The sequence below is a fragment of the Rhinolophus sinicus genome, linkage group LG10, assembly GCF_036562045.2.
Source record: "Rhinolophus sinicus isolate RSC01 linkage group LG10, ASM3656204v1, whole genome shotgun sequence".
Lineage (NCBI taxonomy): Eukaryota > Metazoa > Chordata > Mammalia > Chiroptera > Rhinolophidae > Rhinolophus > Rhinolophus sinicus.
This window is the reverse complement of record NC_133759.1, coordinates 90,172,894-90,191,410: the sequence shown is the minus strand read 5'-3', so window position 1 is coordinate 90,191,410 and position 18,517 is coordinate 90,172,894. Positions and strand designations below refer to the sequence as shown.

The following is an 18,517-nucleotide window of genomic DNA, read 5'->3' as shown; positions in this document are numbered from 1 at the left end:
TCACGGGGTCATCTGGTCAGCGCGGCCTTCCCTGACCACCCTACTGGAGCAGTTCCCAGCTACTCTGGCCCTCTCTCGGCTTTATTTTCTTTAGAGAACACAGCTTGCTCAAATCATCCAATTGCTTGACCTGCTGATGTTTCTGTTCTGCCTCCTCCCCCCAATGGAAGTTCTGGAAGGTAGGGGCTGGGTCTTGCTCCCCACTGCACTCCCGTCACCCAGAGCAGTGCTTGGCCTCTGCAAGGGGCTCCACAGTGTTTGCTGACTGAGTGAGTGAAGGACCGGATGGAAGCGTAAAACGCAAAGAAGTGGAAGCTGGGAAAGGATTCTAGTTCCACTTCTGTCACTACCTGCACGACCTTGCCCTGGGACCTTGGGCAAGTTGCTCACCCTCTCCGGTTAACCTCATTTTCTTCTATAGCAAAATGAAAAACTGAGAATTAGCATCTTTTCGTGTGTGTGCTCACATCTCCCCATGATGATTTCACACTGAAATACAAATTCGTCTTTAGACCTTTGTGTCAGGCACTGAGCGGTAAAGCTGCACAGGTGCTTCCAAGGAGCAGCCAGGGCGGAGCCCAAGTGCTCTCAGCAGCCCCGGGGCTCTGTGGGTGCTGAGCCGTGCTGCTTCTCCTGCACGGCCCGCATGGCTCCATGCCTGGGACGTCAGCTTAGGCGTTAGGGTGGCCTCCATCTGGGCAGCAGCCAGAAGGGAGGAGAAACAAGAACCACTTATCTGCGTCCCTTATCCCTGGGTTTTCAAGGATCCCAGTAGCAGCCTGGTGAAAGCTGGAGGGCTTAGCTGGAAATCCTCAGGCAATTGGAGGGGCTCGTGTCTGGGATCTGCTGAGGAGTCTGAAATCTCCAAGCCGAGGGCCATGGAGAGGTCCTTGGGGCCACTTCCTTGCCTCTGGGCAGGAGGCTCCGGCAGGGGCCCTGGAACAGGCAGCAGGAGAGCCGGGTTCGAGTCTCAACTGTGCTGGACCCCAACCAGTGAACCTGGGCAAACAACAGCTGCAAAATGAAGATATTGATTGCACAGTCACTGGGGGCATGGCACCGAGCTGGGTATCCTCAACCTGGGCACATCCAAGAACTCTGATTTAGAGGACAGAAGTGAGACCCCAGAATCTGCATTTCTCAGGGGCCATCCAAGTGAGTCTGCTATCTGTGGGCTCTGGATATTGCCCCTGAGCCTGAGATAGCAAGGCGAGTCTGAAGAGGGAAGCAGAGCTGAGCACCACAGCAGAAGGTGCTGTGTCAGGGAGGAGAGAGTGGCATGCTTTGGATGGAGAGACAAAAGTGAGTAAGCCAGACAGCGACCTCAGGCAGCCCCCCACACATCAGGCCCTCAGTTTGCTCAGCCGGGACTTGATGAAGTAGGACTTACTATTGCGTAATATGAAGCCCAGCACCTACATCCACTCCTCTACCAGTCGCTCTTATGTACCGGTTCAGAACCTCCTGCATGGTCCTATTACTGTGTATCTAGAACAGAGGAGTCCTGTAGATTTTCTTATAACCATTGTCCTCTGACAACTTTATGCAGCGCTCTCACTCATCTATTTCAGGCAATTCTCACGATTTCCTGGGGCAGGGGGCCGGCTACACTGATCATCCCTGTTTTCAGCACGAAGCCTTATGGTTACATGGCCAGTAAGAGTCAGCAAGCCAAAGGGCCCCAAACCAAACTGGGACATCTGACCCGAAATCCAGTGATCCTGGACCAAGACCATCTGTCTGTCTCCCTGCTTGCCTATCCATCCGTCCATCATCCAACCATCTACACATCCGTGTGTCCATCCATGCATTGCTAACTTACTTTCATACATTTATTTCTGTCTGTTATCTGTTTAACACATACTCATCATGATTTGGTCTCTATAACAATCTGTCTATTCAATGTAGCAAACATTTATTCAGAGCCTGCCATGTATCACGTGCTCTCCCGTGTAGCTCCTGCTTCCACTCTCTAGAGACCTCATCTTCTACTGATGCTTTCTCCTCTGACCTCTTTGCAGGACCCTTAGTCTGTGTGACCCCGATCTCCACTTGCCTCTCTCCTTACTCACACTCTTCCCTAATCACTCGGGAATGAGCCCTCATCCTCTCTTGATGGCCTTGACCTGGTTCCATTTCTGCTCTGTTCTGGACTCCAGGGGAATATTGATTGAACGAGTGACTAGACCCCCCAGCGAGGCTGTTTGCAATTCAAAGGCAAGGACTCTGTCTTTTCTAGGGTTCCATTGCCCTCAGTTCCCAGTCTAGGGCCATGCACGTGGTAGGAAGCATTTTGTTCCCACGGGTTGACTTGAATTCGCAGCCCTTGAGAGTTGGAACAGACTTTTCAACTTTTATTAATTCAATAAATCTTGCATAGATTTGCTCACTAGATGCTCTTTCCAAGCATAGAAACTGTGTTTCCCTGAAAATAAGACCTAGCCAGACAATCAGCTCTAATGCGTCTTTGGAGCAAAAATTAATATAAGACCCGGTCTTATTTTACTATAATATAAGACCGGGTCTTCCTTTTGTAGTTCATAAGTGTGATGATTGGGTGTTCACGCTCTTGTGTGAGATGTGCCTCCCACAAACCTTGTTACGACATCGGCACATTACCCGTCTGACGTGAAAAACAACAAACAAACAAACAAAAGACCGGGTCTTATATAATAAAATATCAGACTGAGTCTTATATAAGACTGGGTCGTATATAAGACCCGGTATAATATAATATAATATAATATAATATAATATAATATAATATAATATAATATAATATAATACTGGGTCTTATATTAATTTTTGCTCCAAAAGATGCATTAGAGCTGATTGTCTGGCTAGGGCTTATTTTCGGAGAAACACAGAATTAATGTGTACAACCTTGCTTTACAGCTAGGAGAAGGAAGCCCTGAGAAGGGCTTGCTCGAGGTCCCACAGCTGTGGCAGAGCCTTGAGGACAGTGAAGAGAACGTCAGTGCTCTGGACCCAGACAGCTCCTGAGCTCCCCACGGAGCCAGGTGGTGTGCGCTTCAAGTTCCCCAAGAGAAGAGGGACTGGGAAACTACAGGCTGCCTCACCAAGTCAAACCAGTCAGGCCCCAGCAAGAGCCAAGGGGAGCTCTCGTCTCTGGGTGTAGGAAGAGCCTGAGTCAGCCTCGCCTGCACAGATGACATCAGGGTGACCAGGGCCTGGCAGGAGAGGGAGGGAATGGCCCTGAGAGTTCTAAGGGAAGGGAAGTGGGGCCCCTGGCTGGATCCCAGAAGACCACACGCTTGATAGGGAATAGCTGAGCAGTAGAGTCCAGCTCCCAGTGCCAAGGACGCTCCAATTAGGCCCTCCTCGCTGGGAAATATCCTGCTGGCCCTGCCCCTACCCTGTGTTAAAATCAGACCCATAACATATGATGTCAGAAGTCTTCAAACGTGAGTGGGCCCCAGAGTGACCCAGGGAACTGGAAGCATAGAGTGGACTCCATGAAAAAACCCTGAGACACACTGTTGAGTGAAAATTTGCAGAATGACACGAAAGATACTTTTTAACAACCACCACCCACCAAACAAACAAAAACCCCAAATGCTATATATTTCCTACTGGTGTGTTTATGTATGAATATAAATATCTAGAAAGGTTACACACCTAAATGATTATATTGGTTGCCTTTGGGGAAGGTATTAGTGGTGGCAGCAAATAAGGTTTTAGCCTTAAATATAATGTTTTATTATTTAATAAGGAAAATGTATCATGCATTATTTGTGTAAATACAACATTTAAATAAAAATATTTCTCCAGAATGTTCACCCATTTTATCTGGTTGGAAGTTTGAAAATCTTGATTTTAGCAAAGTTTTGGGGGGCTTCTGTGGAGCTGATCCATGAACTGCACTTTGAGAAAAGCTCGTCAAGTCCACCATTGTACAGATGAGTAATTTGAGAGTCAGAGAGGGTAAGGAACTTGCCTAAGGTCACACAGCAGGGTAGTGACTGAGTTGGGACTAGAGCCCAGGATGTTGTACACAGTGACACAAAAAGGAGGTCCACTAGGAGAGCGGAGAAGGAGGAGGGCTGTCCAGAGCCAGAGTGTGAGAGGCTGGGGCTCCGTGTATCGTTGCGCTAGGCCAGTCAGCAGCCTCTGTGAGAGGAGGAGGCTCAAGGACGGTGGGGGGTGGGGTTAGGGGGTGGGGGGTGGGGGAAGAACGGGCAAATATTGCCTGTCTTTCTAGCCTTCTTTGAGCTGCTTTGTTTTCAGCCCTTTTCCCTTCCTGGACTCCCCTGCCTTTGTGGAGTTTGCCTCCGAGCCCGTCCTGTTTCCCGCTGTGGCTCCCTTAGGACCGCTTTGTTGCAGGGTGACGGTGAGCAAACCCTTCCCTCTCTTGACTTCAGCGTCCCTATCTATCATCTATACAATGGATTGAATCAGTGGCTCCCAAGCCTGGTTTTGCACCCTCTTGGAGGCTCATTTAAAAATGCAGTCCTGGGCCCCTCCATGATGGGGGGTGGGGCCTAGAATGTGCATTTTTAACACCCCCTTCCCCCTCCCACCAGAGGATCCTTACTAAGTCTGAAGTTAGACAGTTACTGAACCACTAGTTTTTATTCCCTGAGCAACCTTCCCTGAGCCCGAGGCCTGGCCTTAGAGGACAGCTTGAGGCGCTGAGGAATCCAGAGAGGCCAGCAATCCCTGCTCCCAGGAGACCCTGGCCTCTCTCCCTGTGGCCCTTGTCTAGGCAGAGGTTCTGGGGTTTCCTCCCTCAGGGCCATCCTCTTTCTAGCCAGGGCAGAATGTCTGGAATGTGGCTGCCGAGGGATACAGGACTGGTCGGGCTGCCAGGGCTGCCTCCGGAATTCAGGCAGCAGAAAGCAGACCTCTGTCCCCGAGGACCGCTGCCCTGCTGGCCCTAAAATGACCCAGCAGGACCCACGTACTGAGGGAGGGAAGGTGGGCGGGCTATGGGGTCCTGAATCGGCCAGCAAATATCACTAGGCCTCAGTTTCTTCATCTGTAAAATCATGTCCGTCTTCTCCACACGTGTGACATTGTGACACTCACAAAGCAATTTGGCATCTATCCATCCTCTGCACCTATTACATGAAGAACTGGAGATAATTCATAGATGAAATAGACTCCAAACTGAACCAGAAAACTACAATGTTTTTGCTTCAGGCATAGTGCTTAGTGTTTTACTGATTTGTCACCATTTTTAATCATGACAATCCCTGCAAGATAAGAACTGTTACCACCTTCATTTGGCAGATGAGGAAACTGTTTCCCAGAGGGATTAAGTAACTTTCCAAGGCCACACAGCTTCAAGATGGGTTTGAATCCAGCTGTCTAACTTCAAGTCCAACCCTCACCCTGTACTCCACCCCGCCCCCCGCCCCAGGACCACCCAGTGATATCCTGCCCTGACCTCCCGGTGAGACTGGAACAGAGCAACCTGAGCTCTGCAAGGGCACAGAATCCCCAGCAGTTCATGGGGAGGCACGCTGGGGGAGATGAGCAGTCACTCCTGAGCAGGTAACCGTGTGAGGAGCCAGGTAGGTGTGGGACAGATGGCAGTCTGGGTAGAGACCCGGCATGAGCGGGAGCTGGGGGGCAGTAGGCCGGCGGGTCTGCAGCGGTAGAACCGGCTGCATCACCTGAGGTCCCAGGGCAAAACGACAATGTGGGAACCTGACTCAGAAGTTAGATTTGCAAAACAGAGACAGCAGAGCATTACATTCGTGTGCAAGGCCTTTCCAGTTGCACCTGGTACGCTCCTGGATCCAAATCCCGAGATTTGGTTGGAGCGTAACATTAGGGTGGAGGCTAAACATGCAGGTTTTGGAGATAGAGAAACTTAGTCCACATCCTGGCTCTACATCCGAAGGGTAGGATGACCTTGGACAGGTCATTTAAACCTCTGACTCTCAGTTCCTTCCTCAGCAAAATGACAATGTAATAATCATACCTCAGCAGGGCAGCTATTTGAGGACTAAATGAAATGATGCTTAGCCTAGTTCTTCAATTAGAACAAATGTTAGTTATGACTACAATTGTCATTGTTGTTACTACGCAATAGGGAGAAATGGGAGATGACGCTAGAACTGTAGCTCGTGGTTGTGGAGAAGGGGACCTGGGACGGGTACTGGTTCCCTGGACCAGGGCTTCCTCAAAGCCCCAAGTCTAGGGGCAGTTATGGGGGGGATAACATCAGATGTTCTGTTTCAAATCCTCAGAGTGGCTTCCACCTCCCAGGCTTCCTGCTGGGGTGACCTAACCAAGGCCATTGAACCGGCCAGCCTGGCTCCTGGAGCTCTCAGCACCAGAGCCCCACCCACCAGCACCAGCCTGGGGCAGGCCGACTTCAGGCTGGATGAGCTCATGCTCGCCGGCCTGGCCAACACGGCCGGACGCTTCTCCTGGCAGGAGCCTGTCAGAACTGCCAGCTGGGGGTCAGGATGAGCTGGAGGGCCCGGTGGTGCCCAGATGCCCATGGCCAGCAGGTCTGCTGAGTGTTTGATCACATTCCCGGGCACCCCAGGCAACACCCAGGCTGGCTGTTCCCACTCCTGCTGGGTCCCGGCTGTCAGCCGCGGGGCTGACATCCCAGGCTCAGCCCACACGCCCCACCTGCTTTCCACCTTCTGTTTCTCCCTCTCGGCTGCAGGCTGCAGCCCTTGCGGAGCCAGGTGGCCTCAGCCCCCGATGACTTCATCCTCCTTAAAGGTATCATGTCCCTTTGACAGCCGCGCCTCTGGAACCTTCTCTGTCCAGTCCACAGACCAGAACCCAGGGTCTCCACTCTGTACCAGTCTCCCAGCCTCACTCCCATCCTGCTGTGTGACCCTCCCTGGGGACAACGCAGTATGACAGAGGGACTCCGGCCCTGAAAATGACAGCTTGCATTTCATGTTCATTGAGCACATTGTCAGTATAACCAGTCCATCAGCCAACTGTTCCTACGAGCGGAATCTTCTCTCGAGACTGGTCTTCCACGAGGGACCACGCTCACCCAGCACCTCCTCTGGGTCTGCAGCACATGTGGCAGCAATCCCCGCCACTCAGGTGACCGGCTGTCCCCCTTGCCCTGGGACCATGCCGGTTATAGCACCGAAGTCCCACGTCCCGGGAACCCCCTCAGTCCTGGGCCAACCCTGCACATGCAGCTGTCTCTGAGGATTTGTGTCTATAATTTTCACCGAACAAACCTGAGCCTTTAGCCTGCCCCGGAAGGGATCAAAGGGGTTCAGTCTGTTAAAAATGAAAATAATACTATCTAGACTCCATGGACCCCCTGAAATGCGCCAGCTGGCTAGAGTTTTCGTCACTTGGGCTCGTCATGTATACTCTCTACTCCAGGGTGAATGTAGGGAAACCCAGGTGGGAGGGAGAAACAGCCAGTCCCCAGAGGAGAATCCAGCTTTCCGCAGGCAAGCAGGGGGAGTGAACAGGGACTATTTGCTAGACCTTTCTTTAGAAGCCTACAGCATCCTTGTGAAAAGTATCAGAACTTTGGAACAGCAGGGCTGGATGTTACAGATCAGAGTTTAATGCCTACTTCATTGAGCTAGGGAAGCGGAATCAAATTCTTTTTAGTGCCTACAATGTGCCTGAGTAGTATCACAGATGCGGGGCGGGGGGGGCCCACCCCCCAGAGAGTTCTATGTAACTGTTCTGGGGTGGGCCCTGGGGTTGCCATTGTAGAGTCTCTGCCGAGAACCACTGAGTGAGACAGAGATCCATCCCTGAGGAGCTTAAAATAGACTGGGGCGGGACTTGAAGTGAAAAGAGGAGCATACAGAAGTAGGACACAGAGCAGAGGGCCACAGCAGAGGTTCAGCCCGAGGGAGAGACCCAGGGCAGTGCAGTCCCGGGGTTAGGCTCAGGCAAACTGGGGCTTGAAACTTGGTTTCGTCCAGACCAGCGACCTTAGGCAAGTAATTTAAACTTTCCTGAGCTTTAGTTTCTTCATCCGACAAATAGAAAATGATAACAGCGCCTAATTTAACGTGGTGGTGTTCAGAGAAATGAGATCATCCCCACAGAGTTCTGAGTTCAGTGCCTGACAGAAAGACTAGCTATTATTATTATTATTACTGTTATTGCCTTTGCTCAGGTCAGGGCGTGGTCACGGGGAGCTCTGAGGGGACATGGCACACGGCTGTACCAAGATGCAGCCGTACAATGTTAGATGGCTGGGAGCTGTGAGCAGGACCCAGGAATGAGAAGCTCCCAAGCACGCTTGGGGGACACTTGAGGAGTCTAATTGCCCTGGTGCAGGGGGACGGGAGGCCAGAAGATCCTCCAGTTGGGTCCTGGCTCCCATGAGGAGAAGGCTCAGCGCCTGGTCAGGAGTGGCAGGGGAGCTGGAGACGAGGGGACGGTGTCGCTACCATTGCGGGGTTCTGAATCCATCCGGGTACTCACCTTCCTCTTCCTCCCACCCCAGGCTGCAGACAGTCCCTGTCCTGGATGGGCGAGAAGCCAGCCTGGGCTCGGATGGCGTCCCAAAGGAAGACAGTCGCCTGCCACTCTGCACATGACCAGTCAAAGGGCTCGTAGGCCACCCAGCCACCCTCCCTCAGGTTAATACCTAATCGGCCCAGACGCAGACTTGGGCGGCAGTCAGCCAAGTGGATAATTGCCGGGGTGGCCCTGCCACCGGAGCTGATCACGGTAGCTCTCCTCACACTGCTAACCCCTGGGCCTCGCACCAGGGCTGAGGCAGCCTGTGGGAGGGAGGCCACAGACGGTCTTCCTTGCAGGAAGCGTCTATGGCCACACACCACAGCGGCCTGCGTGACACCTGGACTCATCCCCAAAGCTGGGGACAGACTGTCCAGGGCACAGTGGCTGCAGCAGCTCCACTTGTGAAGATCTCCCGAAAGCTGGGAAATAGCCAAGAGCCTGATGAACCTTACAGGTTCGCTGTATCCACAGGGTCCGGTCTGAACTTCTAGAAAACCAAGTCCTAACCACAGAACCAGGCCTCAGTTTTTGTCACATGGCAGAGGAAGCAGATCTGTTCTGAGTGGCCCGAGCAGTTGTGAGCCCATTTAACAAATAAGGCAACAGAGACTTTGCAAGTTTAAGTCATTTGCCTTGGGTCACATAGCTCACAGTAACAGTAAAAATAAAGATACGTAGAATTCTCGATTAGTAAGCAGGTTCAAGGGTTACTGCTCAGCTGGACATCAGGTGGGATTGCTAAGAGTCAGAACTGGCTGTTGGGAGAGGTAATGAGCTTCCTGTCATTGGAGATGTGCAAGTGAAGACTCACTGATTTGCCAGGAAAGCTGCAGAGGGGCTGCAGGTCCCGGTGGAAGAGAGGGAATTAGGATTGTTACAGAGCCGATTTTAGCTCTGTGGGGCAGGAACTATTTCATTTACCTGTATGTCCTCCCCAGGGCCTGGTCCAGTGCCTGGAAAAGGGGACGTATAGGGCCTCACCTCTGTGTGCTCACAAGAAAACAGCAAATGAACGCATCTTATAACTAAAAAAATGTGGCAGTGAGAGAGAAAGCACTGAGAGAGGCAGAGAGAGAGAGAGCACACACTAATTCCTGTCCAATTCTTCTGCCCTTCCCTTAAAACATGGGTTCCCAGCACAGGGAGCACATTGGACTATTTGGGGAGCCAGAGCACAGAGGCACCCCACAAAATGAAATGCATCAAAACTAAGATGGGTGGCTTCCCAGCGAGATGCCAGGCTCTGTGCTTTGCACTTTACACACATTATCTGTCTTATGAAACTGCACAACTTTACAAAGCAGAAATTCTTGTTCCCTCATTTCACAGATGGGGAAGCCAGAGCCCGGAGAGGTTAAGTCACTTAAGGAGGGAGTCACAACGAATAACAATAAGAAGAATTACCTTAGACTTTCTCTGCTAAGTGCCAACAACCTTTATCTCATTTAATCCCCATAACAACCTTGTGTGGTAGAAGTTATTAATTATCTCCACCTTTTCAAAAAAGGAAACTGAGGCTCACCCAGGGTTACTGAGCACTGCTACCTCCTAGGGCTTTGAATCAGCCTTGGTGGGAGGCATGACTGGTTGTTACCTCAGATCTGCAGTGTGGAAGAGGAGAGTGGAGAGAACACTGGCCCAAGAGCTAAGCGACCTGGGGCCTTTCCCAGTCCCCTCCTGGTCTCCGTGTGGCCATGGGCAAGTCCTACCTGTCTAGGGTCTCAGTTTCTCCCTCTGTAAAACCGAGAAGGGAGGTGGAGATGGGCCTGATTTCTCAGCAATTTTCCAGCCGTCATTTTCCATGACTCGATTCCCCACCGTGAGTTCTGGGCCACAAACCAGTTGGCTCCCTCCCTCCCTCCCTCCCTCTCCGTGAGACAGAGCTGGCAGGAGGGGATGATCCGCCTCAATTCTCCCACCTCCTTTCTGTTCCTCCTCCTCCTGGGCTGGGACACACCTACTCCAACTTTCTCAGCAGCCTCTTCGTCTGGTGTGCCTTCCTGCTCCTTCTCTGCACTTCCCTCCAGAGCCTGTCAGCCGGGTGCTAGTGAAAGAAGCTCCAGTCGGGCAGCCCGCCGGGGGGTACCCTCCCCTACCTGAAGGGCACAGGTAAGAACTGCTGGAGGATGGGAGGTCGGTGGGGAGGGGGGGTGCAAAGCTAATCCATTCTTGTGCCTTGTCCCAGGGAAGGCAGGCTTTGGGGGCTTTGGGAAATGGGGACAGAACCAGGAGACTGCTGAGGCAGATATGGGGGTTGGGGTAGGACAGGGCCACCTGGGCCTTGGATCACCTAGGTACATGGAGTGAAGCCCGAGGTGCAGCCAGCCCGAGCCTAGGGGCTGGGGATTGGGGCTCAGGAGTGGACAAGGCTAAGACGTTGATTTCACGGAGCAAGGTCATAGTTGCACAAGTGGAAAGTTGGACTCTTGTCCCTGGAAGAATGAAATCCCCTGCTTGGGCTTTCTGGGGATGAGCCTTCAGGGAGATGTGAGGGCCATTTTTTCTGTGGTTTGAGGGGGACGTGCTGGGACCAGGGAATGGAGAGGTGGTGGCTGCTTGTGTGTGTCCCTGGGCACAGACAAAGCCACCTGGTGAGGAGGAGGGGCTCCTGAGAGAGTCAGATAACCTGGCCAGCTCTGGCTCTCTTGCCACTCTTTAGAGGCATCCGGACTAGAACCTCAGTTTTCCTGGCTGTAAAATGGGGTGCTCACGGTCTCTAAAGGTTGTGAAAGGCTGCAAGTAGGCGAGGCACCAGAGGGAGCGCTGGGGTTGGGGGCAGGGAGTGGGCAGCTCTGTTCCCCTGTCTTGTGGGAAGCACGAACCCGATGCATATCTTTGGAGGCAGGAGAGCTGGAGTGGAACGCTCAGCAGAGCCACCAGGCCAGAGTTCAGCCCTCCTGTGGGGGGCGGGGGAATGCTATCTGCCCCAATATGGGGAGCAGCCAGGCTGTGCCCAGGTTTGCCAAGGGCTCAGAAAGGCTGCCTCTGTCCGCAGCCACACGCCAGAGCTGACACCTGGGCTCAGGAGAGAGCAGGGAGGTAGAGAAGCAGACTCAGGATGAATGCTTCTTGTCCTTCAGCTGGTTTTACAGACGGAGAACTGAGCCTGGGCAGGTTCACGGTGCCCTGCACAGAGGTCGCTACTAATAGTTACTATTACAGCCGATATTCCCTGCATGCTTCCAGGGTTGAGGGACGGGGTTGAGTATGCACAGTCATTTGAAAACGTGCGTTTTCATAGCAGGCAAGGTGTGAAGGGAATTTCATTATTCGTGTCTCTGACTCTGTGTAGCCCAGGACAGTTATATATCTCTCTGGGCCTATTTCCATATTATAAAAATAAAGCTGGTTGGATTATTAAGATCTGTAATTAACCGATTCACCCCAACACGCCTGTTGGGTAAGCAGAGCAGGCATGATTGTCTGCATTTTGCAGGCGAGGAACCCAAGGGGCTCAATGTCCCATGGTCAGTAAGTGGTAAGCTTGGGCTTCCCAGGAGCACTGGGTACATGATACACAGGTTACGCTTCTGGCAGGAAGGTGCCGAGTCCACGATGTAGGCTAGCCTGAAGGAGTGAAACAGAGAGGCCCCCTCTGCCATGAACTCCCTGGGCCTCAGTTTCCTCATCTGTAAAATGGGGGAAGAACTAGAGGGAGTCAAGGTCTCCCTGGAACTCCTCTCTGAGTCTATGACTCTTAGTGGCTTCCTTAAGGACTCAGAGAACCAGACGCAGAAGGCCACTGACGTTCTCCAGCCTTACATGTCAGCTGTGCCTGAGCTTTCCAAGGGAAGGGGCTGCTGGGCTCCCTCAACAACCGTTCTCTGTGAGTGGGGCTGCCACGATCTGATCTCTGCACACGCTTCTCAGGGTGCAGTTGAACTCACCGTGGCCTGGAGGTTCTCCTTCCAGCTGCTGCATGACAGGCCATGGAGCCAGCACTGCTGTAGGCCAGGTGGGTCAGGTGGAAAAGAACGTGGCACTGGTGACAAGCCTTAGAGAAAACCAGTCTGTGCTGGGGGCAACAGGGTTGGTATCTTCCTGTCGGGGACCTTTCTGTACCCTCTGGATGGGCTCTGCCTTTTGGGTTCCTTCAGGACTGAATGGGCAGAGCTTCTGGAAGCTTCCTGTACTTCCTGGGTCTGATGCTAGCTCAGAACCTCAATACTACGACTTCTGTAACTAATGGCACTGATGCTTACGTTTACAATAGAGGTTTCCAGACAGGTGTACAAAGAAAAGTGTGGGTCCAAGTCCTGGATATTATTTGTTGTGTGACCTGGGCCTCAACTTCTCTAAAGCTCAGCCTCCTCATTTGAAAGATGGGGATAATAATAGCCCTTTCCTCAGAGAGTTGATGTGAGAATTAAATGAGGCAGTAATGCACAGGGTCTTATTGATTTGTTCACAGTCACCAATCAAGGTGTCACAGAGCACCTCTCTGCTTTCCCTGGGGTGGAGAGCACCCATAGCTCCCTGAGGGGTTCCTTCCGAAGACAAATCACAATTGTAAAGTTAGTTATTTGTATATCTTTGGTTTGATACTGTCTCTCCTACTAGCTGTCACGCACTGCTCCGGCACCCACCCAGGTCAAGCCCAGTACCTGGCGCTAACAAGAAGCTCGTTGCATATCTGTTGAGAGAATGAATGAATCTTCATTTCTAATTCATAGATGAGAACTGTCACTTAGAGGGACTAAGCATTAGTCCAACCCAATCACAGAAAAGAGTCAGGAATGGAAGGGGCTCTAGAGATAATTGAATCAGACAGATGGAGATGCTGGGACCTCACCAGAGAAGGCTGCTGACTGGACCGAGGTCACACAGCAAGTGAGTGGGGAAGGCAGGACTGCTACTCAGATCTTTTCCCTTTCCTCTGCCTCTCTCTGCCTAGCCCAGTTCATGAGACGATCCTGTTTTCTATGTGGGTGGTCAGTCTTGGAGGCTAGTAAATCACCGCCACGTACATTGGAGACAATTTGGGATCAACAACAAGCTTGATCCCTAAATTGTCAGCTGCCCCTCAGGGGACAAGGGACATTCACCTCATCAATCAGACCCTACCTCCAACACCCACACACATGCACACACATACGTGTGTGCACACGCCATGCCATCCTTACTGCCAGCAAGTCAGCAGGTGTCCGTAATTGTACAACTGGACTGATCCTCAGGAGTTCCCTGAAATCTGCCTTCAAGAATGACCAGTCCCATTTGACAGATGAAACCGTAGATATAAAACTGAAGTCAATAGCCAGTTTGTGCTGGTGTCCTGGGTCACTGTGCCATGTCTCGGAGCCATTTCTGAGCATGGGATTTAAATGTCGGAAAGAGAACCTGATTTCCTGAGCTTCTTTCTCTATGTGCTGGTCACCAGGAGAGACCGTTTCACATTTACTTGCTCTTCTACTCTGCACAACTGACCGGAAGGCCAGCTATCACTATGCCCTCGCTCTTCTTTTTGTTGTTGCTATTGTTTTCAGTGTGGAGACAAATACAGACTCAGAAAAGCTAAGTCACTTCCTTTCAGTAACACAGCTTCTGTCCTCTCGACAGACAGTTCAATAGACCCGGAGTACACACTTACGATGTGGCAGGCCCCCAAAGAGTCACAGTTGGTGGAGGCAGGCCCAGAAGTGGAGGGTTTAAGACCTGGAGGCAGGTGGTAATACAGAGACAAACTCAGGCTGGCATGGAGGCCCCGAGAAGCAAGTTAACCCAGTTATAGAATCAATAAAGGCTTCTTGGAGGAGCTGGTGCTGACCACTACTTTTGAAAGCTGAATAAGGCTTAAAGAAGGAAAGAGAAGTGGAAAGCGTGGTCCAGAAAGAGAAAGTAGCGTGTGCAAAGGCACAGCGATGCAAAGGTGCCTGCAGGAAACTATCAGCTGGGTGGGGCCAGGTCACTGACGCCTTGTGTACCAGGCCAAGGAGAATGGCTTTTTTTAAAAATGTAATATCTATATAATTTTTTTTATTAATGGGAAATTACACAAATACACAAATGTAAGCAGACTAGTATTTTAAAAACCCATTCACCCCATTTCAACAATTATGTTTCCTCTATACCACCACCAATTCTTGCCTCCCCAGGTTATTTTGAAGCAAATCCCAGATATATAAGTGCTTCTGGAAATACTTCCATGTATAGATTTAAAACATAAGAACTTCAGAAAGTCATCACAGGAGCATGGCTTTTATTTTGTAAACACTGGAGGACGGGGTTGAAAGAATTGAAGTCGGGCTGCCTTATTAGGTGTCTAAGGCTGTGGGCGGAGCATGGATTTAAGGAGAGGGGTCCAAGTGAAGGTTAAGAGGTGTTGTTGTCTCCCCCTTGGCCAATCACAGAGCCTGACAGTCTACCATCACCCACTGATTGACAAATTACCTCCTAAAATCTCTTCTTGCAAGAGGTGATGCCTGAAGCATTTTCCAGTTTGGAGCCTGCAGAAGAGAGAAATCCCTCCCTCCCTCACTTCCCATCGAGTCTTTTTCCATTGCTGAGACTGGCGTGTCCCCTGTGAGGTGACAGTGAGGGGGCAGGGCAGCTATCTGTGCCCTGGCTGGGGGCAGGGAGCCCCAGCTGGAGAATCCTCCAGTTCTCCGTTCCCGTTCAGCTCCAGTGCCCACAGCAGTTGGTCTCAGAGCAGGCTGAGCAGGACGGTACATGCTCGCTGTGGGGTAAGAGCAGCATGTGTGTGCGTGTTGGCCCGTGTGTGCTCACATGTCCCAGGTCAGAGCTGCTGGCTGTCTGCCCCTGCAGCCTCCCCTTCCCTCTGGGGTCCTCCCAACAAATGCAAGGCTACACGGCACCCAATGCATCAATTTACACATTGAGAAGTTCAGCCTTGGGAAGCAGCAGAGCTTAATATCCGTGTGGCAGGCAGCATGGCTGAGCACATGCGCTCTGGAGCCCGGGTGCTCGAGATCCAGTGCTGACTGCTGCTTCCTCTCTCTGTGACCTTGGCACATCATTTCACCTCCCTGAGCGGTACAGGGGTGGATGACGCTCTCTCCTTCTCAGAGCCGCTGTGCGCTGACAGGTGGAAAGTTCTTAGCTTAGTAGTTATCACACATTAGGGGTTCATGAAACGTTAGCTACTGTTATAGATTTGAGGGCTCCTGAAATCTTGGGAGTTGACTCAGCCAATCACAGCATCTTGAAAAATTCAAATCCTAGAATCTCAAACTCTTAGAAGCGAACAGTTAGAAGAAACCTATCACATCCCTAGGATAACGCTCTACGCTGTGCAAAAGTTCCTTGGACAATGTCTCTAACAAGTGGACAGCCTAATTGTTTTTCTTTTTGTAAACATTCAAAAACAGAGTGCATCAACTCAAGTCACAGCTTGATGAATTTTTACAAAGTGCACACAAACGGTGGCTAACCAGCAACGAGAGCAAAAGGCAGATGTCACCGGCCCCTCCGCCCCCACAAGCCCTCCTGATACCCCCTTACCAGTCCCTACCCCCAGCCCAAGTGTAGCGATTACCCAGCCAGCCAGCCTGTTCTCCAGTCCTTTCTTGTGGGATGTGTACCATCATTAGGAGAACTCTAATTATTAGAGAGTCTCAGTGAGTTAATTTGGAAGTAGCTAAATTAAACTTAACCTTTAAATTGTTTTGTTTTCATTGTCACATTTCCGCGGCAGCCTAGTTGAGAGCTGGGCTTCCCAAATGCCTAGGGCTATTGTTAAAAAAATACAGATGTCTCAGCTCCATTCTAGGTCTACAAAACTAGAATGTGGGGGAATCTGCATTTCTACAAGCTCCAAGGGAACTCCCGGTGAGGTCCAGTTGGGTTTGGGAACCACTGGACTCGGGGTTCAGAGCTCAGACTCAACTCAGATAGACCATTTGCTCCAAACCTTGCTCCACACTTACTGGCCATTGACCTGCGACAAGGCCTTAGGGCCTTGTGACCCTCAGTTTTTTTTTCATGTGTAAAACGGGGATAAAATGATACTACTTCCTTTGGTCCATCCATAGGGAATGTGCTCACTAAGCGACCAGTGCTATAGCCAGCATGGCTATTCCTGAGACCAACCCATCTGTGGTGTAGCCAAGGAAGTATTGGATTTGGCGTCTGAAGCCTTGGGTTTGAGTCCTGACTGGGCCACCTGCTAGCAGTATGACCTTGGACAAGTCTTTTGACCTCCTCCCCCCCAGGCCTCAACTGTCCCATCTATAAGATAGAAATACTCCTCTCTCCCTTCATAGGGTCTTTGAGAGGATCGAACAAGAAAATGGGCCAGAAAACTTCTCTGAGGACAGAAAAATGCTGCATGAACTAAACCCCAATGAACTGGAACTCAGCTGAACCTGGGAACCCAGAGGAAAGTGGGCTCACCATTGTGCTTGCGGTCCTGTGGAGGGCGGGGCCGGTGGGGGTGGGGAAAGGGAACTGCTGAGGCTTTGGTTTTCCACAGCCCTGGTGTGTGCCCTGGCATGCCTCCCACGCTTCTTGGGTTTTGAGAACTGTCTCCTTCCTGGTTCCTGGGGCAGGAAGAGTCCAAGATCCCATAGCTATGAAATCCTGCTCAATTTGCCAGTCAGAATGCTTTTATTATTTAAATGCCTTCCCTCGTTATTAAAAATCTTCTTTGAAGTCCTAGACTAGCATTTTTAGGAAACTTTTTCATGAAGACTAATGTGCATACAGAAAGATGCACAAATCCTAAGTGTACAGCTCAATGAACTTTCCAAAAACTAACCAGCTGCCAGATAAAGAAACAGAACATGACTACCATTCCATAAACCTCTTGTGTGCCCTCCCTTCTGGTCACTACGACCACCTGCCCCACCAAGGGTAACTTCATTCTAACCTAATCCATAGACGAGTTTTGCCTGTTTTTAAACTTTATATATTTGGAGTAACACCGTATGTATTCTTTTGTATATGGCGGCTTTCACTCCACTTTATGTGAGTGGGGTTCACCTGTGTTGTTGGCCTAGCACAATAGTTCATTTTCTTTGCTGTATAGTATTCCATTACATGACCGTACCACAATTTACTTATCCATTCTGCTCTCGATGGACATTGTGGTTATTTTCAATGTGGGGCTATTATAAAGAGTGCTGCCCTGAACATTCTCACGTGCATCTTTTGGTGACACATGCACACACTTCTGTTGTGTGTGGAATTGCTGCGTCACGAGGTATATGTGGACGGAACACTTTTCTTTTTTTCAGGTTCAGTTCTATTCATTGCAAGCAGAACGTGGTTCATGGGGGTGAGTCTCTATGCGAAAGATGGACAGACCTGTCCGCTGCAAGATAAATAGTTGCCTGTGGGGTTTGAGATGCTGATGAACAGAGAGATTGGCAGACTCAGAGACTGCCAGCCGAAAGTCAGGTGCAAGTATCAGATCTGTTGCTTTCCCTCTTCTGTCTGCTTTTCTGTTTGACTTCAGAGAGAACCTTGTTTTGCCTGATGGCCAATCACTCCCCCAAGAGTGATCGGTGGACCACCTACAGGGCAAAATGTGCAGTCTGAACCTTACAGCGGCCCTAGTAAATCATAGATCAGACTTCTTGAGAATGAGGCTGTGATTGAGAATCACTTCTCTAGCCTAAAAACATCATGAAGATTGTGGTCTTCCTAATTTCCCCACCCCCTCTTCACTGGGGCCTCAGAGAGGGCCACATATGGAATATCAACTGTGAAAGGCGGCACGGCAGAACATAAGAACCTAAAGAAGGAGATCACCTTTTTCACTAGTCACACCAGAAGCACCCTGGAACTTGTTAAACATCTATTCCTGAGCCCCACCCCTGAGGATTTTGATTCAGTGGCTCTGGGGTGGGGCTGGGAATATGTATTTTTAACCCCCAACCCCTTAGGGAATTCCCAATGGTGGGAACCACTGGTTCACGTCAATGGCCAGCCCTGTCGGTAAGAACACAGCTTGGCTGAGTTCTGTCTGCCAATGGCAGGGTGGGGCAGAGTTACAATGGGTAAGAGGAATTCTTGTGGACAGAGCCCAGGGGGCTTAAATGTGGAACTCGGGGGCTTGGCCTGGAGCCCATCAGAGGCCCGTCTGCATCTCATTAGTATGTACTTTGAT

At 50.9% G+C, this 18,517-nt stretch overlaps 2 protein-coding genes and 1 non-coding gene across 3 annotated transcripts in view; 2 read left to right on the top strand and 1 right to left on the bottom strand.

Moving 5' to 3' along the window:
* SLC36A1 (solute carrier family 36 member 1) overlaps window positions 1–18,517 on the bottom strand; it is a 217,532-nt gene that overhangs the window by 83,882 nt on the left and 115,133 nt on the right. The window lies entirely within an intron of this gene.
* LOC141567377 (small nucleolar RNA U13) lies at window positions 2,526–2,629 on the top strand. The gene has a single exon (XR_012489971.1). It is a non-coding gene; the product is annotated as a small nucleolar RNA U13 (small nucleolar RNA).
* The window catches only part of FAT2 (FAT atypical cadherin 2), a 73,516-nt gene continuing 65,378 nt past the window's right edge, over window positions 10,380–18,517 (top strand). The window contains exon 1 of the mRNA XM_019734294.2: window positions 10,380–10,560. The gene's annotated coding sequence lies outside the window, so the exon portion shown is untranslated. The remainder of the gene's footprint in view (window positions 10,561–18,517) is intronic.